Below are 25,224 nucleotides of genomic sequence, written 5' to 3' on the forward strand. Positions count from 1 at the left end.
GTTTTATATTTCAGTTCAACATTTTTCAGTTCCAATATTTGTTGTTTCAATGCCAATTTTTATTTTCAATACTACAGGTTACTGTCACTGTCCTGGCTCCATAAATGTACCATGTAAGCCATTAAACTACAGGCAATTCAACCTCTTCAAAATCTTTTTAAACCGGTCTTTATTAGGGACAAGCCTTTATTGGCTCATGTCAGCCACACAAACGGGCTTTAGGAGAATTTACGGTATGGTGTTTGATGACGTCTATTGTTTAATGTTTTTAGGGACATTTAGTCCTCTATGACCTTTACTGATCGGTCTTGTGCTAGAAAGACTTCAAACAACCCTGCAAGAACTTCCACAAAACAAATCTGGCAAACCTTGACACTCAGGTGAAAGACAAAACCCTCGGTGCCAGTAATTTACGGCCATTGGTATTGATCAACAACCCCCATCGACCATCGATGGATATTTCATGGTCACGTTCTGCTATGGGGCAGAAAAACATACTGGCCCTTTAATGCACCCAGCAGCTTGTCATGTGAATCGTCAAAATATCCTGCAGCCCCACATCCGAAAACCACAGGAGCGTTTTCTGAATCTGTGAAGGACCCGGGGTGTTGTTTGTATTCTCGGCACATGGTGCTGAACCTTGTCTCTCTTGCCAGTGGAAAGTGGCACTGCTGTCTCCATTCACAGTTACTTGGTATTCCAGTGGTCATGCGGGCAGCTAGAGCTCGTCCGCAACTTCTTGTCTTTTGCTGCAACGGCGGAGGTTTCAATGCCAGGGGATGGAACAGGCAGTGACATCTCCCCGATGACTCTTTATGGAGTCTTCCTGAAAAACAAAGTCAATAAGACTTGGGATGCCGGGCCATGGATATTGATTATCTGTCTCGGACTATGAGGCAGGGGGGCGAGGAGAAAAGGGGAGCGAGAGTGAGGCATGGTCAGGGATATGAAGAAAAAGAAAGAAAGAAAGAAAGAAAGAAAGAGGATGTTTTGATGCTTTTTGGAATTCACAGACATCAGTGAGAGAGGCAGGTGCTTGAGGGGGAAGCACACTGCCGTTTTCAGTGATGATCGTGGGAGAGGTTGAGCTGGAGGAGGCGGCGGGCTGGTACAAACCAGAGCAATGTACAGAAAGTGCAAAAACGCTGCATTCTAAAAATAACACGCCAGCAATGCCCCGCATCCTTGCATCTTTGTCAGATAGCATCACAGCTTTCAGTTTAGATCCATGAAATGTCCGTATACACACTGTTGAAATTTCAAAACAATGATTCCACCTTAACCCAGTTAATTAAAATGTTGAATAAACAGAGCAGTAGTTAGCATGAGCAGTAATAGCTGAACAGACAAAGCATCATGCACTAGAATGCTGAAGCAAATATTTCCCCCTGTTCACGTTACAGCCTATTCCTTTTGCAATTAGGTCTACCACAAATTTATATTATTGTATATATATTTTATATATGGTGCAATCAGAAGTAGAAAACGATCACGTTCTGACCTCGCCCCTCACCCATATGTTTTTTTCTTCATGTTTACCAATATGAGAGCGTGTTAGAACGTGGTTTGATTAACTAGAGTTATCAATCCTTCAGGAGTCAGGGGGCCCTCAAAGTTGACCCATGTTAGACGACCACCCCTCCTAAAGACTCCGATACCTTCTTCCAAAGGTTATCCACAAGTTTAATACTTCCGGTCCAAATGTTTAAATTAAGGCAACTGGAAATTACTTAAGGTTAGGGTAAGACTAGGTTATATCCACGACATTCCACTTCTGGGATTGCGCCATTGCCGCCGGAAATTCCGCCGGATTTCACTCTTTTCGGACTGATGTTTCCTTCCGCTTTCTTTGTGTTGGAATTTTAAACTCTGGTGGATTTATGAGGACTATGGTTAACTGCTCCTCAGATCTCTGCAGGGTAAATGCAGACAGCTAGCTAGACTATCTGTCCAATCTGAGTTTTCTGTTGCACGATTAAAAAACCGTGGCTCTGCCGGGTGCTTAGAGCCGCTCAAGACGATTGTGATTGGTTTAAAGAAATGCCAATAAACCAGAGCACATTTTTCTCCCATCTCCCAGACCCTAATCCAGCACTAAAACAGCACTATGGAGATCAGTCTAGCAATGTGAGACTAGTAAGAGACAGGAGGCAAAGACTGGTCTGTGGTAGGAGGAGCTATACTCTCAATCATCTGTATTATAACAATGTACTGCTGCATTGGCCACTGCTTCTCACAGACAACAATAGTTATTTGCATGCCCACAAGTCCATGTCACCAGTGCTATCAATTTTCTGGTGAGGACAGTCTCTAGTTGGCCCACACTGCTTGAATGGCAGGTGGTCTCATGAAAGTGCAATGTAGAAATATGACAGCAGTGAGAGCTGAGGTCAGCCCTAAACAGCACGGCATCCTGCCATTTTCTCTGAAAATCAAGCCCTAAAGACAAAATAAAAACAAGTGCAGATTCTGAAGCCCTGCAAGTTTATATTATAGCATTGATGATTAATACAGGGGTTCTTTTCACTGGTGCAAAGTCAGCAGCTAACTGGCATTTTCTCCCATTTTTCCTCTTTATTTCCTATTACTAGAAGGATTTTCTGAGCTTTCCTTACTACAAAAAGACCCATTTTACTGTGAACAATGGTGATCATTAACTTCTCAGGAAAAAAAAAAAAAAATGTAAAAAAAAAAAATCCAACTGAACATCTCTTTCAACCAACCAATCTTCTCCTTCTAAGGATGGGAAGGGAGAACATACCTAAGAACTACAATCAAAATACACATATTGCCTTTTTGTTGTTGTTTATTCTTATACCACTGCAACATCTGTGCTGCACTTTGCTACTGGCTTGCTGTCAATAGGATGACACTGACAGGAAGAAATTGAAGTGTCACCTATCATACTTTATTGTCATGTGTGGCTTCCTATTCAGGGTGTCTCGGTGAGCCAGGGCAGGAGGTAATTTAGTTTTGACACTGCTAAATTGTTACCCGTTAAGGTGATGAAATTAGTGAATGTCAAGAAGTCCAATAACATACAACATGCACTGCAAAATGATCTGAGTAGGGGTGTAAAGTAGAATACGGGCCCAAATGAGATTCACATTTTATTTTGAAATGCTGGATACTAGGGATGCACCAAATCCAGATTTTTGGGGTTTGGCCGAATACCAAATCCACTAGTTAAGATTCTGCCCAATCCGAAACCGAATACCGAATCCTCCTCCCATCCTGAGTCCATTAACATAGTCAACACATTAATGAAGTAAACAACATCCACAGCCTCTAAAATTGTTAAATGCAACAACTTAATGTTGAATTCACACGCTCTTTTCACATCGTAGGAAAGCACATCGCTATTGCCAGATGAGTGACTATTTTGTTTGGCAAATTTTCGCTAACCAGTGTATGATGAAGGCATGTTGGGTGGGTGTAATCAGAAAGCTAACATTAGCTAACGAGCAGCAGCCAGCTGTTCGGTCACTTCGATCCCACTGTAGGGAGACTCATTTGCAGAGAGAACAGCTGACAGCCCGGGACAGGCACTGTGTGGTTAACACAAGTTTTTAGCTGTGACTGTCCTTCCTGTGCCATACCTGGGGTTGCTGCGTTTCTGCGTCTGTAGATTCCTTCATGTACAACTCGTATGCTTTCGGATGTTTCATGCGCGGTGTTTTGCAGCGGCCATGTTGTGTGTTGTTTGGGGTCCTTGCCGCTGTGGGACAGGTCGGCATTGCGGGTTGGGTGTGTGGCTCTGCTTGGGCCGCCTTCTTTTGGCTGGGGGTGCTGCCAGGCGGCGCCTTTTCTGCTCACGAGTTCCATTTTCACTTTCTCACAGCCTACTGCATTGAACGGTCCACCTACGTAAACACCTTCCCGTAATCAACGGCGGCGTCATTGCTTCGACCAGCATAGCGCGCGTAGTGCAAGCGTAGGGTTCGGTGGAAAAAAAATTCTAAAGGTTTCAAAAGAAACTGAACCCCGTCAAAAAGCCCAATATTCGGCCGAATCTGATCCCGAATCCTGAATTCGGTGCATCCCTACTGGATATACCGTCACTGTCTCAGTTTGATGCAACCTCACCATACGGCAGGTTTTCATCTAAATCCAGATGACCAGCTGAACCCATTGTCTCCGTACTGCGACAATATCTCACAGTTGGAGTGGCTGCTTGAGAGGTCAGGCTCCAATATCATAACTCAGAGAAAATCAAGGGACAGACTGATGTGCAAGCCCCAGTGTGGCTCCAATCCACTGGGAGTCTTAGAAGGCTCCATTTAAAAAGCACACTTCCTCTCATCCCTGGGAATCTGAAGGGAAAAAAAAAAAAAAAAAAATGCTGCCCATGGCTAAATCGAAATAGTGAAATAGGACCCAGGTGAGATCAAAAAGGTGTGCCAACGCAGGGGAAAAATAGGGTGGTGTGGGGGCGGGATGAACCCTCTTCCCCTGCCGATCCGCCACATGATTAATCTGTAGCGCTCAGCTGGATAACTCGCCACGGACCCGTGGCTCAGCGGGACTTAATTAGTGTGAGACGTCTGACACTGGAAAGAAAACAGAGCGTTCAGATGGAAGAAGAATAGCGAAAGTTGGCGGACGCTCAGGGACCAAGTAATGTCTTTTTTGTGTTTTGAGGAATAGCAACGGTTTATTACACTATCCAAATCTGAGCTTTTATTAACAAGCCCATTTGACCCATTTTAATATAAAATTAATATAGTTTGAAATGACAAGAGGTTGCAGCAATGTGCTTTCCAGTGATGACATGTCAAAGAGTGTGGATTGTGCTCAAATGTCTTTCCCCTTGTATTTTCTGTTGATTTTTATTTTTTTTCCCCCCCTTCAGCTCTTTGTGTTTTTGATCATTGTGGCTAATACAGTTCATGCCAACTATACAGTTATTCTTCTATTGCCCAGAAACTGGAAAACACACTTCTAAATGACTGACAGGTTGAACTGATAATAAAACAGGGCTCAAGTTAATTAGTCCGTCTTTTAAGCACGTTTCTAGAATATATGCTTGTACTTTTATTCACTGATAAAATAGCTTGAGAACCTTTTATTTATGGTGTTATTATCCAGATGTGGAATATGCAGAAACACATTTTCAGCATCATTTGCACTGGTAAGCATTTTCTTGTTGAAAACATTCACTCTTTGCTGTCCTTGCATCTGCGCTCCAGTGAGACCTGACCTTTCCGTTGCAAGTTAAGTAATACACCCGGGAGTTTCACTATATGGAAAAAGCAATATTCCCCCCCTCCTGCACCATTACTAGGCTCGCCTTACAAAGGGCCTTGGTAGGCTGCTCAATTTATTCTTATAAGAGCAGGGGTAGGGAAGAGCCTTGGAAGATGAAAAAAAAAAACAAAAAAAAAACACTCCTGCTGCTTGGTCTGGGGTTTCAGCCAAGGGGGTAAGCTTCGCTTCAGAAATCGAACCTCCTATGGCGCCATTTTGACGCTACAAAGAGATCACCTCCCGTTAGCATTCCACAAACTAGCATTCATTTTGGCGCCACTTTGACAGCGAATAACTTTACATCAGAAATGTTTAAAGACTCTATTTGTCCATTGTTTAGTTCTAAAGAAACACAACAATGTATAAAAGGCTCCATTACCTTGTACCTCACGTTATGGCTCCGTAGCAGACGTTTTTGTAAAAATAAGCTAACGATTGTGTCACATAGTATTACCGTATAGTACAGGAGAAGCTCGCAGGCAGTTTCGACTTACGTTAGCTGTTTATGTTTAATTACTAATGTTAACTAGCATGTTAGTTAGCAATAATTAGCCTGTGCTTATGTTATCTCCTTACATATACCTACACTCTCCGTCTCTTTAAGATTGGGAATGATTGAGATTTCTCTTGGCACAGCTACCAGAAGACATAACTTTCAGACACGTTGCTCACATCACATTTACGTTACGTATATATATGGTTTCAGCCCTGTGGGGATCAGAAAGAGAGAAGCCATGACACTTGGGAGGGAAGGTTTCCCCCTGCTTTTGTTTGGACTCCGATTCAACAACAACTACTACTACTTCGGTAAACATTAAACCTTGTACACTAAATGCTCACGCACATGTCATATTTTCCCAAATTCTATGAGATGAAACACTAAAAATATTGACCTCTTCACTGACTACCGTTGCTAAGCTTTCCATTAGTTTAAGTCACACAATGATAACCGTGGCGGATAATTTAGTAATTTTTGAAACAATGTGTCCCTGATTTCAGACATTTCTCAGCAGTGTATGACAAAAGCAGGCTTCTCATTTCTAGTCCCTTCCTCTTAACTTTGCCAGCTGACAAAACAATTGATGCCCGCTAATTTTACCAGCTGCAGCTAGCTAGCTTATTAAGATAATCTTAGTCTCTTATTGACATGTAGGATATGGTGCGAAGGTTGAGGCAGCTACAGATCCCAAAAAGCCAGTATCCATGTAGCTAGTTAGCCCAAGTATTTTAAGTATAAAAAGGGAAAATGTAATTTTGTTCCGACATAACCCCGTTTGGTTGCTTAGCTTACATACTTTGACGTGCAAGGCAGATGTTAGCGTTGCATGTATGCTTTTCAAAGAGTTGCCTATGTTCCATTAAAGTTACAAGAGAAAGGCTTGAGGATCTGATCTAATCGATGGGTGATTGCGTTTCTACACCGCAGTAGTGTCGTTAACGATATCCCGTCGTCTGCCTCACATGCGTCAGACGGAACCCAACGCTTCCATTTTAATTGGTCCAGCCGTCTACAGCTCCCGTAACAGCTCACGTTTTACATGCACTGTATGCTACTCATGTAAACATGACCCAAAGTGTATTTTTATTGTCTTCCATTTTATCCCACGTAGCTACAATCACTGTGTCCTGGGGCCTCATGTATAAACGCTGCGTACACTGTGTGATGTATAAAAATTTACATGACGTGAAAATGTGCGGGGCTTCACGCAAACTCTTGTCTGGCTTTGTAACGTGGCAAATTCTAACTGAAAACTGCATTACAAAATAAAGTTTCCACTTCAGTTACTGTCATACGTCTATGACGTTGACTATGAACTAACAAATTATATCTGCTGATACTCCATAAAAAGGTTGATCATTTATGTGGATAATGTTTTACATCTTTGATACTATTAACCAACATGGCATCATGACTTTGCGTAAACATACACGCCACTTTCCTTAAGCCAAATGGCGTGTTATCTGTACGCATTTTGAGCTTTCCACGTGTATATCTACGCTGTATACAGCGGATGTAAACATACACACCACGTGGCGTCGTCTGATTGAGAGAACGTGCCGTACTATTACGAGAACAACGCCACACGTGCGTTTAAAAAAAATAAAATAAAAAGTTTCGGTTTAGGAAAAAAAAGAACATTGGGAAAGACTTGAGTAACAAAAAAAAAACAAAAAAAAAAAAAAACAGGACAAAAACACGACGGTGACTAACGTCACACGCTTAGGGAAACAAACAGTTGGGTTTAGGAACGAAACACTGGGGAAGGCTTATATAAAAAAAAAAAAAAAAAGAAGGTTGACAAAAGCCACACGCGGGACGCGATCCCGGCTCCCCTGGGTTAAAGTCCTGTGTTTGACCCATCCACCAGCCCAACCAACCTCCTTCCACGGACTTACGTCCTTGCATACTACTCGCTACGGCGAAAATTCACACGTAATGTAGGTCAATGGCGGCCGAACGGCGTTGATAAACACGCTAAAAAGCGATTATGCGTCTTGATAACACGCAAAAAACGCATACGAATTGGCGTGTCATACATACGCCACTTTGAGATCCGTCTGCTATTAACCGTGTAATTCTCAAGCTACTTAACGTCTGTTAAACATAAGGGCGTGAAATGAATGAAAAATCCACTTACAAAATACTTTCAGCCATCCTCTGCATTTCCCACAGATGAAATATCTTACTCACTGTGCAACAAAAAGATCGGACAGGAAAAATGCAATCGTGTCCGTGAGTCTGTAGTTGCTGAGGGTCACATAGCGAGAGAGGCGATTCGCACGGATCCATCTCCCCGGGAACAAACGCAGTGTCAGGTGGGCAAACTCATGTGATGCGCAATTAATCCCGTGGATGATGTGTAAGTAGGCCAAGTGAACAAGGTCAAGGAAATGAACTGGAGTTCTTACATGTAGGCTATGTTGTGTAGAACATTGTTCATTTGTCTAAATTCTGCACATATTTCTGTTACTGTATTTACTAATTCATTATTTCATCCATGCGTGGCACAGCGGATCTGTGCACACGGTCACCTACCGTGAACACACTGGCCTCACTTCTCCCTCACGCTGGATTCAGTTAACTTACTAAATACACGGCATTACGTCAGTGGGTTCAAACTGCTTATTGTGCATAATTTGGACTGACACGGACATATATGTTTGGCAACTGGTGTGGCGCTGCAAGCCTTTTCTTGATTTCCACTTTGACATTAAACCTTTTCTTTTTTATTTATTTTTTTTCTTCTCTTCTTTACATGGTTGGGTGCATTCACTGCCCGGTCACCATTTGCCACTCTGGGGTTTTTCTTTTATTGCTTATCCGAGATGACAAACCTCCAAACAGAACCTTGCCCCCACCTCCGCGATCAGCACCTCAATCAGTCTGTTAAATTCTTTTTTTTTGTTTCATCAGCAGTGAGATTACCCGTTGTGATTAGACAAAGAATAGACCTTTTTCACAGCAGACAGTGTATTCCAAACCATTAATGATGGCTGCATTCCACTTAGGAGAGGTCCTGGTATGTTGAATGCATGCTGACTCACTGAAATATCTTACTGGGACACTTGATGGAATTGAGGCATCGTTAAGGTTATCAATTTCAGCTGTGCTTTTCAAAAAAGGTGCATGACGTCAGGGGCACATTTATAGTCCCTTCCGTGCGCTCAATTTCACGTCGATTGTGACGTCTAAAGGAAAGGTGCGTGGGACCTGGCGTACGGCCGGTTTTATACATGGGAATATTTCTGTGCGTAGGTACTTTTACCGCCAAAACACATTGGGGCTACTCTTCAATTACGTGCCTGAAAGCATCCCATGTAGACACAGAGCACTGAAGCTGCTGCTAACCTGCTGCTCACACTACATGTGCCGTGTAGACGCGTTTGTCAGGCAAATGTAACACTATTTCAGATGACTAATTTGGCTGGGGTTGCTGGAGTGTAAAAGCTTCCTAATCTTATTAAGGCCTAGTCCACACTTTCATGGGTATTTTTAAAAACTGAGCTTTTTCTGTGTTTTAGCCTCTCTTCTTTCAGTGTTTGATAAGTAAGCAAAACCAGGTCAAACCAGGTGGTCAATCAGCATCGCAAATCCAGTAGGGGAAGGCAAAAAGGGAAAGACTAAAAAGGCAGGTTTAAACACAAACAGGCAGGATCAGCATGACAGACCACTGGAAACCTAGGTTAAACAGACCAGACAATCTGGTAAAGAGCTGACAGAATGAGCCCGTACATATACTGAGGGGCTGATTAGCTGATGAGGAGCAGGTGAGGATGAGGGTGGGTCAGGCCAGGCCAGGTGAATGTAATCAGCAGTTAATGCAGAGCAGGAGGGAGTGGCAGAGTCTGAAAGGACATTAGAATTAAGGCCCTGACACACCAAGGCAACCGTCGGTTGTCACCCTAGTTTGTGTGGCGTGTCCTGCACCGTCACCACGCGTCTGCCTTTGTCGGCCGATTCAACAAGAATCAAGATATACATAACTACTTATGTAGGTATATTTATTCCAACAATAACATGTCTTTTGAAAGATCTCTACATACCTACAAATTACAAAATATACTAACATAATAATAATATCCTATACTGTGATAGTTAATATAAAAGGCCGTAATAGACCTCGCTCTCTGCACCACTGAACAATAAGCCCCCTAGCAAGCAAGCTAGCTTACTAGCCAGCCTCTAAATTAGTAAAATGTAACAACTTAATGTTTAATTCACACGCTCTTGTCACATCGTAGGGAAGCACATTGCTATCGCCAGATGAGTGACAATTTGTTTGGCAAATTTTCAGTAACCAGTGTATGATGAAGGCATGTTGGATGGGTGAAATTAGCAAGTTAAAGTTAGCAAACGAGCCAGCAGCCTGCCGTTTGGTTGCTGCGCTCCCACTGTAGGAAGACCCCTTTGCCGAGAGAACGGATGACAGCCAGGGAGCGGCACAGTCTGGTTAGCCATCTCCCGTTGTCCGCTGTCTTCCCGGCGGGGAGTAAAGCAGAGGGACCATAGGCTCTGTTTGGTTCTGCCGCTGATCAAGCAAACTCTGTTGTGGGTTATCATAGCAATATTATCCGGTTTCCCTTGTTGAATGACTAATAGATTACCACCGCCTGCCGGTATGGAGAGTTATTTCCTCTCACGCAAGCGCAAAAGCGTAAGTGGTGCTCGGCCATCGGCTGTAGTCTCCGCGGTGTCTTCCAGTGCAAATCTTTGACCGAGACAAAGGCAACGACGTCGGCTTGGTGTGTCAGGGCCTTCAGTGTGGCAAAAATTGGACAAAGAAAATGAAAACTAAAGCCTGGCTGAAGTTATCCAATGGTCATCTTTAAAACATACATGTACAGTTAGGACCCAGGCAGTCTCTTCTGCAAAACAGTTGTTTTCTATGTATACATTGGTTTCTGTTTAATATGTTTGTTTATGGATACACTATTCACCAAGGCAAATTAAGTGCAAGTTATTGTGGAAATAAACCCTTTTCTAATTCTGATCAGACAGTGCATGTTTTAGCAGCCTGGGGCTGTTTTTAATGAGTCCGAAGCGTTTTGCCTGCTGGGAAAACTTCAGCTCAGAGCAAAAAAAAAAAAACACCCTGCGTCATTTAACTTCACAGCAAACTAACGGTTGGCTGAGGATGGGAGATGTTTTTTAAACAGTATTTGTGTCATGGGTATTTTTTTTTGAGAACGAAGAATGGCAAAAAACTGGTTTAAAAAAAAATACCTGTGTACATGTGGATAGGCCTCAGATACAGAACTGTGAATTTTATCTACTCCGCACTCTGGCAATGGCAATTGAGTGTGCTTTCAACTCTTTGTTGAACAGAGAGAGACAATCTCACTCAAGAAAATTCTTCACAAAGCTTCATTCGGACATAGGCACTACAAACGGTGTATAAAAAGTTGAATAATTTAAATTTCTTTTCATATTTATATTTCACCATTCCCACAGTGCTGTTTTCTTACAGGTTAATTCCTAAACACATAGCGACAGACTAAGCCAGCAATAGCTCATTGACTTTTAAATCCACTGCTCATTAGTGCTTCTTATTTGCCATTTTGGGACCTCTCCAACTGCTTTATTGAAGGATTGATTGTTTTCTTCAATAACCCCAAATATATTTTAATTTGTCATTGTTTTTTTTTGTTTTTTTTAAAACAGCCCTCCGATGACTGAGGATTGACCTTTGATAAGTGACTTCGCTGGCAGAGCTAAGTAGCATCATCTAGGGCATAGATTTAAACTGATCCTTCAAAGCCTTTTGTCATTTTTTTGGGATGTCTGTAAATAGCACACACTCGCTGTAGCAATAGTTTCTTGGGTTGCTCACAGTGTGGCAAAAAAATACTTTCCTCTACATTTGTCCCAGTTCTGCCATGAAATGCTGAACTTTTACTTGAGAGCATTATGCCTGCGAAAGATTTTAAAATCCAAATGTGACCTGCTCTTCTCAGTTATGAAATAACTCAATATTTTATGCATCACTGAAAACTGGTGGAAGGAAAAGTTGCTTTGTAGAACATAAAGACACCGCAAGTACATTCACAACACCAAGATATACTCTGTAGGCTGCTGTGGGATGACACTTCACAAAGGCAGCCAATGTCCCGCGGTCCCCTGGTGTTTCAGCCGGTACAGTTTTCCCAGTATGTCTGGGACCGGTGTCTGCTGGTTCCCAAGGAGACGAGAATAAAGACAGATGTGCGATGCACACAATTTAACGTGAGCCATTAACGCTGCCAATCGATCATTTATTATCAGACTGAGACAAAGAAATCACTGCTGGATTCCAGAGTTCAAGTGAAGTTGATGAAAGAGACTGGAGAATACATTGTTTTTCTCACTCACATACTTGTTACAAATTTTTAAACTTTGTATAAACACACTATTAGATATTTAAATATTGAACATTGTAAGAAATACAAAATTCATGACTGGTGCCGCTGTGTTTATCAGTCCCTCCAGGATTTCGCAGCTTTTTTTTTTTTTTTTTTTTTTAAAAGACTGTTGCGGCCCAAAATGCCAGATTTTTCAGGAGATGCTTTTTTCGGTATAATTTTTTATAAATAAAAAGGAAACTTATTTCAGGGAGAATAAAACTACTCTGGGCTGCGTTTTCCTAGGAAACTTACCAAAAAGGCTCAGCATGTTGCAAATGTTTGTATAATATGAAAAAGGCTGGTGGATTTGAGACAAAAAAAAAGAAAATTATAATTTATTGAATGAATGAAATTTGAACATATCTGTCAATGGCTTGTTGATCTTTACATTGTTAGTTAATTTCCTATTCTGGCCTGGGACACATATCCATACGGTTTGATAAAGTAACGTTACTTATAGAACTTCAACTTATCATTGCACTTACGATAACGACGAGCTGTCCCCAATTTAGGTCAGCTCGACCGCTGCAGAGAGCTGACAGGATTTAAACAGCAGCAGCTTTCAGCGACTTTAGAGTGAGAAAGCATTAGAGGACTTTGATGTTAAGGTGTACACAGGTTGGCAGTACGGTCTGAAATGGTCTTTCGCTGAACGTTTTTGTTGGTAAATGTGAGAAGGTCGAGTCACACACCGCCAACCCGCGCCTCACCCCCGCTTGGTCAATGGTTCTCAGCGTCACATACTCAGGCAAAGTCTGGCACGTGGGACTGCTGTGATTGGTTGAAGTCTCAAGAAACTCCGGTTATTGGTCAAATTTGCGGTAAAGTTGCGGTGATTGGTCAAAATTGCGAGTTGCACCGAATTCACGTGATTGGTTGAATTCGCGTGACTATTCACTATTGATGTTAGGATCGCGACATCGCAAATTCCTGGAGGGACTGGTTTATGGTTTGATTTAGTTAACTACTAGGTTAAGATTAGGAAAAGATTAGGGCTGAACGATTAATTGTTTTCAAATCGAAATCGAGATTTGAAAGAATGCAATTAACCAATCGTGAAGACCGAGATTACTCAAATGTGCAATATTTAGTTAAATGTTTGTAACTTTTTATAACAGTTTTTTCATAAGATAAATGCTGAAATAATGTTACATATTACAAATAGTTTCCTTAAATGTCCTATTTTCAATGGAGTTTTCATTTATCTTTTAATACATTGTTTAACATGATCGTAGAAGGTGCCATATGTAGATGCTGCTATTGAACTGAGGCATATCAGAAATTTAAGTTTATAGGAAAACAGTTTAACTGTTCAATGTTCCATGCTTTTTCAAAGAAAAACACTTATTGCTGGCAATTCATATCCATCTTCTCATCCTTGCATAAGAATATAGAGCAGTTTTGATGGCGTCTCATGTTATAATGCTCCATGACATGTTTTAGCTATCTGTTACACAGCTAATATTGAACTTTAGCTAAAACTTGAAAAAAATCTCAATTAAATCTCGCTATTAGATTTATCCCCCCCAAAAAATAAAGAAAACATTCAAGTCCTAGAAAAGATCATGGTCATGGTACCAAATGTTAGCCATTAGTTGGAAATGGGACACATACAGTGGTATCCTGTATCATATCCTATCTGCACCTTCCTCCTGACAGACTCACAAGAGACCCTTGCCAGGTAAAGGTCAACCATAGACTGCATAAAATATGGAGTCTCCGTAGATTTCTGAAGAACCAAAATTAAGCCCAAATTGGGCCATCACCATCTTGCCAGTGCCCGACTCTGCCTAATTCTCAGCTAATCCAAAAATGTGTCCTATATCTGCATGACAAATTCTCCAAAGGCACCAAGACCACAAACGTCCAGTAGAGCAGACAGCTAGCGCTCCGCCATACAGCTGTCAAGAAGGAGAACTTAGCTATAGGAACCAGACCCTTTTTTGCCAATCGATCATTTATTATCAGACTGAGACAAAGAAATCACTGCTGGATTCCAGAGTTCAAGTGAAGTTGATGAAAGAGACTGGAGAATACATTGTTTTTCTCACTCACATACTTGTTACAAATTTTTAAACTTTGTATAAACACACTATTAGATATTTAAATATTGAACATTGTAAGAAATACAAAATTCATGACTGGTGCCGCTGTGTTTATCAGTCCCTCCAGGATTTCGCAGCTTTTTTTTTTTTTTTTTTTTAAAAAACTGTTGCGGCCCAAAATGCCAGATTTTTCAGGAGATGCTTTTTTCGGTATAATTTTTTATAAATAAAAAGGAAACTTATTTCAGGGAGAATAAAACTACTCTGGGCTGCGTTTTCCTAGGAAACTTACCAAAAAGGCTCAGCATGTTGCAAATGTTTGTATAATATGAAAAAGGCTGGTGGATTTGAGACAAAAAAAAAGAAAATTATAATTTATTGAATGAATGAAATTTGAACATATCTGTCAATGGCTTGTTGATCTTTACATTGTTAGTTAATTTCCTATTCTGGCCTGGGACACATATCCATACGGTTTGATAAAGTAACGTTACTTATAGAACTTCAACTTATCATTGCACTTACGATAACGAGCGTAGCTGTCCCCAATTTAGGTCAGCTCCGCCCGCTGCAGAGAGCTGACAGGATTTAAACAGCAGCAGCTTTCAGCGACTTTAGAGTGAGAAAGCATTAGAGGACTTTGATGTTAAGGTGTACACAGGTTGGCAGTACGGTCTGAAATGGTCTTTCGCTGAACGTTTTGTTGGTAAATGTGAGAAGGTCGAGTCACACACACGTCAACCCGCTCTCACTCCCGCTTGGTCAATGGTTCTCAGCGTCACATACTCAGGCAAAGTCTGGCACGTGGGACTGCTGTGATTGGTTGAAGTCTCAAGAAACTCCGGTTATTGGTCAAATTTGCGGTAAAGTTGCGGTGATTGGTCAAAATTGCGAGTTGCACCGAATTCACGTGATTGGTTGAATTCGCGTGACTATTCACTATTGATGTTAGGATCGCGACATCGCAAATTCCTGGAGGGACTGGTTTATGGTTTGATTTAGTTAACTACTAGGTTAAGATTAGGAAAAGATTAGGGCTGAACGATTAATTGTTTTCAAATCGAAATCGAGATTTGAAAGAATGCAATTAACCAATCGTGAAGACCGAGATTACTCAAATGTGCAATATTTAGTTAAATGTTTGTAACTTTTTATAACAGTTTTTTCATAAGATAAATGCTGAAATAATGTTACATATTACAAATAGTTTCCTTAAATGTCCTATTTTCAATGGAGTTTTCATTTATCTTTTAATACATTGTTTAACATGATCGTAGAAGGTGCCATATGTAGATGCTGCTATTGAACTGAGGCATATCAGAAATTTAAGTTTATAGGAAAACAGTTTAACTGTTCAATGTTCCATGCTTTTTCAAAGAAAAACACTTATTGCTGGCAATTCATATCCATCTTCTCATCCTTGCATAGGAATATAGAGCAGTTTTGATGGCGTCTCATGTTATAATGCTCCATGACATGTTTTAGCTATCTGTTACACAGCTAATATTGAACTTTAGCTAAAACTTGAAAAAAATCTCAATTAAATCTCGCTATTAGATTTATCCCCCCCAAAAAATAAAGAAAACATTCAAGTCCTAGAAAAGATCATGGTCATGGTACCAAATGTTAGCCATTAGTTGGAAATGGGACACATACAGTGGTATCCTGTATCATATCCTATCTGCACCTTCCTCCTGACAGACTCACAAGAGACCCTTGCCAGGTAAAGGTCAACCATAGACTGCATAAAATATGGAGTCTCCGTAGATTTCTGAAGAACCAAAATTAAGCCCAAATTGGGCCATCACCATCTTGCCAGTGCCCGACTCTGCCTAATTCTCAGCTAATCCAAAAATGTGTCCTATATCTGCATGACAAATTCTCCAAAGGCACCAAGACCACAAACGTCCAGTAGAGCAGACAGCTAGCGCTCCGCCATACAGCTGTCAAGAAGGAGAACTTAGCTATAGGAACCAGACCCTTTTTTTTTTTTTATTTATTTTTTTTTTAAAACCAGGCTGTAAACTATTTTACTATTATTTCTGCTGAAGAGTTGGGCATTTTAACACGGAGGTCTATGGGGATTGACTTCCTTTTGGAGCCAGCCTCAACTGACCATTTAAATAACAAATTTGCACTAGTTATTGAATTAAATGATACTGTAGTCTAACAACAAAGCTCCAACCATCTTTTTCTCATCAATTTCTTTCACCAGTCGTCAGTCAGCTAGCTGAGACCCTGATGTTGATTAACAGATGCATCACCCTCATCAGGGAACTATAGGGCAATACAAATATCTTGATTATTGTTTATAAAGTGGTATAGCTATGATTCTAACATTTCCAGGATGTTTCACCGTCTTCTGTCCAGTTGCCTGCTTGAATAAACTCCAGTGATGCCACTGAACTCTAATCAGCATGTATAGAAAATGAATGAATAAACCTGTCAAGGGGTGATTTTTGTTAGAGTGCAATTATGTTCCCTTGACGTTAACAATGAAAACTGAAATGCAGTAAACCTTCCGTAGTGAGTCTCTGCGGGTGTAATTCCATCTTTCTGGTCCAAGTTGTGTCCCGTTTAGGGCTGGGAAGGTTACCGTCTGAGTTTGTCACCGTCATCACCGCAAAAAAAACATTGGCCTGCACATGTGCGCACGTTGTGTGCAATGACAGGGGTTAATTGATTCTAATGACATGGATTGTGTCCAATGACATTGTGTCTTACATGGATTCAAGGTTTACTAAAACTTATATTACACATCTTATTAAAAGATGGCGCAAATCCGACCTTTAGCGAGTTGGGGAGCGCAATGTTCCATGACACATAATAACATTCCATTCGTGTTGACTATTAGGCCTATATGCGAGAGTACCTGTGTAATGTCTTGTATCGGAGAAATGTCTTTGCCTTTCCTACTGTGTATTAGGCAACGGTAGGAAAGGCAAAGACATTTCTCCATTCTCAGCTGAGGTAGACACATTAACTAGCTTAACAAGCTGCAGTGTTTACCATTGCACATTAGCCTAGCAGCGTTTCCTTCCGTTTATAGCTTTATCCCGATAAAACGGCACAGTTGAATTTCAGCCTGCGTGCACGTTTCATAGCCTAAAACCGAGCAGCTTATATTGGTAGAAAGAGCAACAAGTTAGCGAACTACCGAGTCGCCCTCTCTGCTCTCTGTCTGCTCAGCTGCTAGACGGAGCTTCACTCGGCATTGTCGGCAAACTGTTATTTATATTTTACTGACAAAAGAGCTTTCTGAACTTTACCAGCAGTATTGACAATAGATAAAGCCACCGTGTCTAGAGAAGCGCTAGCTTGTTGTTTTATTGTTCACTTTTAACTCACTTTACATCATCTTTGCTATCTTATTTTCCTCTCGCTTTTCCTCACAGCGGCACTCATATGCTACTCTCCGTTAACGCTCGCTCTCCTTGCGTGACCACACAGTCACTGACGTCACTCACTTAAGGCACCCTGCCATTCTCGCTCTAACTTACGCTACTCTCATAAGGCGGTATACCACTCTACCGCAGGAATTTATTGCTTTTCAACCGCGGTAAGAAAAAAAATCCATACTGTCCCAGCCCTAGTCCTGTTTCTCCAACTTATCCTTTGTGTTTGTCAGCAGATTCCACAAGTAGTCCAGGGGGATGTCAGACATGGCCGGAGGGTATGCTTGCAGGACACAGGAAGTACAGGCAGCATTATTCTGACCCAAGTTGCATCTGGGAGACAGTCTCCTAACCTCTGCTACTGTCTCAGGGGGGCTGCTAGATCTGACTGCTGCTGCTGGGTTGATACTGGATATACATTGGCCAGGTAGTTATACAGTTGGTATCCATTTTGTTATTAAAAGTTATGTTTCCGTGTTTTATTTTTTTATGTCAAACTTTGTAGACGTAGGAAATTTGCCCCATGACTGCTCTAGAAAAACACACCATTTTGTATGATAATGTTCTATTAACTACTCACACATACGTCCACACATCACCATTTTATCTATATTCTGGTAATTTATTTTATGCCTTTGTTGTTTTATGCAGCCAACAACATTCTTGTTTTTTTTTATTCAGTGCTTACTAGTGTTCAATTTGTAGATTTAAAAAAATTATATTTTAATTTAAAAAAATGATAGATAGATAGATAGATAGATAGATACCAAAAGTTTGGACACACCTTCTCATTCAATGTATTTCCTTTATTTTCATGACTATTTACATTGTAGATTCTCACTGAAGGCATCAAAACTATGAATGAACACATTTGGAATTATGTACTTAACAAAAAAAGTGTGAAAAAACTGAAAACATGTCTTATATTTTAGATTCTTCAGTAGCCAAGTAACTCTGCAAACCCCTGTCAATGAGCTTTATGAGGTAGTCACCTGAAATGGTTTTCACTTCACAGGTGTGCTTTGTCAGGGTTAATTAGTGGAATTTTTTCCCTTATTAATAAATAAAGCAAAGGGTGGCTACTTCGAAGAATCTAAAATATGACATGTTTTCAGTTATTTCACACTTTTTTGTTAAGTACATAATTCCATATGTGTTCATTCATAGTTTTGATTCCTTCAGTGAGAATCTACAATGTAAATAGTCTTAAAAAATAAATAAAAGGAAACTCATTGAATGAGAAAGTCTGTCCAAACTTTTGGCCTGTACTGTAGATAGATAGATAATTTTGGTTTCTTGGGTTACTGTTGCCTTGATTTTATTGTGCAAAATAAACAAAATTTCATTAAAAATTCTATTTTTCTGATTGACTATTTGTGTACGCCTCTGTGATATGCTCATTACTGCATTCACCAAGTCTTAAAGTAAAGCATGTAGACTGATGCACAGTAGGCTTATGTCTTTAAATAAGAAACTATCAGAGCACTAATTACTAGTGATGTCCAAATGAAGCTGCGTGAAGCATTTTCTTAATTTTCTGAGCCCAATAGTTGGCTTTCTCTGTGTTGAAAGCACACTGAATTGCCGTCCTTTCAGCATTTTTCTCTAAATAAAGACCGCCATCTAGTTGGGTCAACAAATACAACTAATGGTTCATGAAGCTTAATTTGGACGTCACTGCTAATTACCCACATGTACTGTATAGATACCTGCTGTTAGTAGCTAAATGCTGCAGGTTAATGATGTGAAAAACAGCACTAAACATTAGCCATATGGCCACACGTAGTGTGTATTTACTATCCTTGTCTTTATTTCTTTGCCACACCGAGACAAACTGTTATTGCACCTTGTGAGATTTTTCATTTCGTGCTCATGTTGCTACATACAGAGATGGATCATTAGTCATTGTTTGGGTTTCCATTGTTATCTCTGCGCTGTTTGCTTTTAAGATGCATCTTTGGGAAATGTAGATACATCCCATCAACATTTTAACTTTAGAATTTATCTAAATGTGTCTGATTTAAAGAAAAAAAAACAACAACATTACAACTCTCTAATGTACAGAGATCAGTAACTTTATAGTTTCATTTAAGAAAAAAGGATTTGGATTAATCAGGCTGGGCAAACTGTGTTATAGAAAGGGTTGTAATGCCTTCATTTTAAGCCTGAGCCTTTCAACCCTTTAAGATTATTTTAAAAATAAAAAACTGTGGCATAGACCACAGTGTTTCTTCTATGTTTATAGCATAGTGGCAGTGCGCCACGGTAAAATTTCCAGCTCCACGGTATCAAAAATAGGGCAGACGCACAACAGGGTTTCCACTATGTACACCACGCGCCACCATTCCTTCGGCGGGTTATGAAAAGTGATAAAGTCGTAGAGCCATCTGCTCGACTGAACTGTCATTCGCTTTCTCTCCCCCTAGGATGAGCACATAGATATCTACATCAACTGGAACAGTGACAGGACATCATCACTCGCAAAGTAATGGCAACCAAATAAACAGGGCGAGTACTACTTCACTCAATAAGTGATAAACAGCGACGAAATCCGTACTCAGCAGGTCCCGTGAAATTTGACAGCTTCAGTTTATTGGAAAATAGTGTTGGGCACGCTGACTTTGATGAATTTACTGTTTATCAGACCCCAGATGACACAATAAGCTAATGCTAGCTAACGCTGCTGTGACGGCCCCTCTGCCTCTGGTTGCAGGAGAACGCCGTATTCCTCCGACACGCTGTATTAACATTTCCAGGTTAGTGGGGGTGCAACAAAACCAACACGAAAAACGTAGCTAGTAATGTTCACTCAGCGTTTAGTTTTGTTGTTAAACTGCGTGTAAAATGAGCGGTGACGTTAAATCACCCTACGGTACCGTCTATTTGCTGGATGGTTTCAAGGTAACGGTTGGCAGATAAGATAAGCCCGTATACTGACGTCCAATTCACCCCAACGAAGAAGGTAACGAAGCTAGTTGATAGATTAAACTTTTGCCGTATCCGGTCGGCAAAACTCCGAACACATCTTCCTTTTTTGAGAATGATTTCTGTGCCGTTCTTTGTTCATTTCTCAAAGAAAAGCTTAACTCCAAGTCTTCCAGAAGACCGCTGTTCCCAGCAGCAGCAGCAGCCATAAGCCCCGCCCACCAACTCTATACACAATGTGATTGGCCTGACTAGAGTTTGGTTTTTCCAGCTCGCAAGTCAACAGAGAGTGCCTAGACCCCCCTGGCTGCAAATTAAATTTGCTGCCGCTAGGGGGAGTCTACATTTCTAGGCTAGAGCAGCGGAGCTTTGGCAGCTAAAATGTGTAGTAGTATAGGCTATACAGTGGAGTTGCATTGCAGTTTGGGGTCCTTCTGTAAGTTATTTTGGGGTACAATTTGGTTTTGAAGAATTCTACAAGCAGCAATACCACAGGCCAAGCAACTGGCCCGTTCCAAACAGGCACATTTTTAACGGGCACTGCACTAGTAGGTATTAACACCAAAAACATATAGACAGTGCGCTATGCTTTTGGTCAGTCGACATAAAAATGCAGTATACAAACAAAGGGTGTTCAGTTTTATTTTCCATTTTAAGAAACAAAAGATATTCTAAGTGTATCTGTTTTATCTAATTGTTACTACTTTTATTGAAATAAATATACAAATGTAACCCCTTCCTGGCACTGGAAGTATAATACTAGATGAGGTTACTCATGTTTTACTGAACAGGATCCTGAGTGCTTGGCAGTTGATGGTGAATTGACTAAATCTCCCTTTACCAGTAGCTATAGAGGTTATTTATAGGCATGAGTAACTTATGTAGGCACCCTTTTAAATTAAACCAGAGTTAACCAATGCTTCAGATTAGAGCTGGGCAATATATTGATATTATATCGATATTGTGATACGAGACTAGATATCGTCTTAGATTTTGGATATCGTAATATCGTGAAATGACATAAGTGTTGTCTTTTCTTTGTTTTAAAGGCTGCATTACAGTAAAGTGATGTACTTTTCTGAACTTACCAGACTGTTGTAGCTGTTCTATTATTTGCCTTTACCCACTTAGTCATCATATCCAAATTACTGAAGATTATTTATCAAAAATCTCTTTGTGTAAATATTTTGTGAAAGCACCGATAGTCAACACTACAATATCGTTTCCGTATGATATGGAGTCAAAAATACCGTGATATCTGATTTTCTCCATATCGCCCAGCCCTACTTCAGATTATGATTAAACAGTTTACTTTAACATGAAACATTTTACCACAATCAACAGTCAATGCATTTATAATTGTGGGTTTAACCAGGCGCAACCTTTTTAAATGTTCAGAATATTAGCATATATATTAGTTCACATATGAAGAAATAAATCCTCTGAGCCTTTTAATGAGCGGACACACACACTGTCTGATAGAAACACCTCTGTTACTCACGCATCCGATCCGCGACGAGCTGGGCTGATGAGACAAGCTGCAGGCAAGGTTTGGCAAGCGATCCGTCTGTGTGGCAACGCAGGCCCGGCGGCGGAGTGGCTCCCCCGTCCCAAGACAGTAGCCACAACGGCTAATTAGCACTGTCCTCCAGCGAAGTCCTCTGTGAAAGCTGCGGCCGGCGTTTACAGCTGACTCCGCTTTAACGTCCACGTTTTAAACGTTAACACTTAACACGTTTCCAAAGCTTAGACAAAGAAAAAAAGAAAAAACGCGGCTAACCTGGCTGCACTTCCCTTAAAACTACAGGATAACAAGTTACCAAACTGCGCTTTGCGCACGACTGTTAGCTGCAAAATGACACTTGTGCCGAAACATTAAAGGTACAATTAAGTCTACAAACATCCATCATCTCGACATTAAAATTAGTTTTTCTCTGCTCACCATATTTCTCTCTCAAACTTGCTCTACATGTCGTCTCAGACTGTGGCAGTGATCTCTGATTGGCTTAGATAGACCTTTTTTCACGGCAGACATGTTGACATGTCATAGTAGGAAAAGCACAGGTGTATTCAAACCCATTAATGATGGCTGCATTCCACTTAGGAGAGACCCTGGTATTGTGCATGCTGACTCACTGAAATAGCTTACTGAGACACTTGATGGAACTGAGTCATCGTTAAGGTTATCAATTTCAGCTGTGCTTTTCTTACTGACAAGTCAAAATGTCTGCTGTGAAAAAGGTCCATTACCCAGTCAGAAAATACATTGCAAGTCACATCAAAACAAAGGATTATGGTAAATGTAGTTTTCATTGAATTTATCCAGATAATCAGAATCAGAAATACTTTAATAATCCCAGGGGGAAATTATTTAAGGGAAATACACCGTCTGGGCCAGCAGCTTTGCCTGAGTGGAGTCTATATTCATATATATATATATTCATATATTCATATGAAATGAAACACCATTTACTCTGCTAGCTGCATGAAATAAACACTTTTGTATTTAATTAGCTGTATTTTTGTAGATCCCTACACAAAGAATCTACAAATTTCTTTAATTTGAATAGGTTATGTTTAGGCTAGCTCTGTTTTTGTAGTAACTGCACATTTCCAGTGGCAATGGGTCATTGCAAATCAATTATCCAATGCAAAGTATCACAGCATTTATAGCTACTGCTACTTTCCAATTGAAATCAACCAACTGGGAAAAAAATAGTTAGATTTAACATGGAGTGTTTCTCCAAGAAACTGCTAGGTTTTATCTTTCCTGTGTGCATTATTTGGAGGGCATGGTACCTGGTCAAGAATAATGTCATGTTAGGGGACTGTTTTTGTAAAAGTGCAATTATGTGCCCTTGACATCAACTGAATTGCAGTAAACTTTCAGTGAGTCTCTGCAGGCCTGCAATTATACCTTTCCAGTTCAAGTTATGTCCTGTTTCTCTAACTTATCCTTTGTGTTTGTCAGCAGATTCCACAAGTAGTCGATTTCAGACATGGCCCTGAGGGTATGTTTGCAGGACACAGGAAGTACAGGCAGCATTACTCTGACCCGAGCTGCATATCTGTCTGGGAGACAGATCCAGTCTCCTAACCTATGCTACTGTCTCAGGGGACTGATAGATATGACTGCTGCTGCTGGGTTGATACTGGATCAGTTAATACTGGAATTTTTATTTTTTTGTGATTGTTGCGAGCAAAAATCCTTGATTATGCGGCACCTTTTCTTAAAAAATGCAATGGAATATGAGGGATATTTATGCAATTTTATGCGATGAAATTGCGGGAACAAAAACTGCGGTTTGATGAAAAAGAGAAAAAAAAGTGATTCCCCCAATGTGATGTTCACGTCACTTCATAACGTCACTTCATAACGTCACTTCATAACGTCACTTCATAACGTCACTTCATAACGTTCCCATGGCAACAGGGGAAAATGGCTGCTCTTGTGTGAAGTAAACGCAACATTTTTCAACTTTCTGCTAAGATATATGTGACTTTTTCGCAAACGAAAATGCGGGGTTTATGAAATCATGCAAGCCCCGCATATTTTGCGCGGAAATCAGCAATTTATGCGGTGAAAGTGCGGCGTATTTGAAAAAATGTGTCCCCCGTATAAATATGTGGACTTTGGCTGATTATGCTTTGAATTATGCGATCGCATAATCACGTTTTTCTGGAGGGACTGAATACTGGCCTGCAGTTACACAGTTGGGTATCCATTTTGTTAGTTTTTGTTGTTAGCTATGTTATTTAGATTAGAAAGCTTTCTTAATCCCCGATTGGGAAACTTATTTGCCACCAAATCAACTCTTACAAACAATCATTCCATTCAGAGTAGTCTGTATCGATGACGTTTCATTTACAGGATTGGACAGGACCTTTCTCTTTCATTGTGTTGGCCTTCTAATCCCGGTCGATTAGGGAAACATCCTCTGAGCTAGAACCAACATAAAATTATATTTATCTTTTTTTTTTTGTCGTGAAATTCTCATCACACAGTCAACCACCATTTTAATTCCAGAGCTCGCCTCCCCAACAAGTTCCTTCCCGTGGCTATTTTGCAGAGGCACCGCGTCCGCTGCTTAGTTCGTGGAGACACGGACCCTAAGCCGGACCCTAAACCGGACCCTACACTGGACTCTACGCCGTAGCCTGACGTGCACCTCTCGAAAAATTTAACTACACGTCGTGGGGACGAAAGTTGCTCGGCCGTGGCTTGGTAGCGTTGCATTTCCCCCTACTAATTTCCTGGTTCTCCTTCTCCATAAACAACATGAAATCAAGGAGAGGGTTAACTTTTCCTGCTACAGATTTCCCACCGTGGTCAGAAAAACACAGGGGAGACACTTTGTTTCTCTCACTATGACTCTAGAGTCGGCACTCGCTCCGAAACTAATCACCGTCACTCTCTCATTCGCTCTACCACACACTCCCCACGAACACACAGATGCCGGCCCTGCTATTCTCTTAAAGAGATCGACGCACACACCAACGCACAAGTATAAACTTCAGGCCACTTATGTAGGCTACAGCGAAAGCTCTGCGTGGAGCCTCCGCAGAACCATAAATGACGCTTTAGTCACTCACTGAATGAGCTTCTGAGGCCGTTGAAAACACTGTGTAATGGATGGCCTTCTAAATACAGGCCATTCATTGTTTTATTGCCTTGGTTTTTTGCATCTTTTTTTATGTAAAACTTTATAGATGTTGCAGGAAATATTTTT

General features: G+C 40.7%; 1 long non-coding RNA gene across 1 annotated transcript; it reads right to left on the reverse strand.

The window, feature by feature from the left end:
• Nucleotides 1-72: 72 nt before the first annotated feature.
• Nucleotides 73-22,588, reverse strand: LOC120549840. The gene is made up of 3 exons (XR_005637442.1): nucleotides 22,437-22,588; nucleotides 21,996-22,239; nucleotides 73-826 (listed from the first exon to the last, which is right to left on the reverse strand). It is a non-coding gene; the product is annotated as an uncharacterized LOC120549840 (long non-coding RNA).
• Nucleotides 22,589-25,224: the final 2,636 nt, after the last annotated feature.

The sequence above is a fragment of the Perca fluviatilis genome, chromosome 20, assembly GCF_010015445.1.
Source record: "Perca fluviatilis chromosome 20, GENO_Pfluv_1.0, whole genome shotgun sequence".
Classification (NCBI taxonomy): Eukaryota; Metazoa; Chordata; class Actinopteri; order Perciformes; family Percidae; genus Perca; species Perca fluviatilis.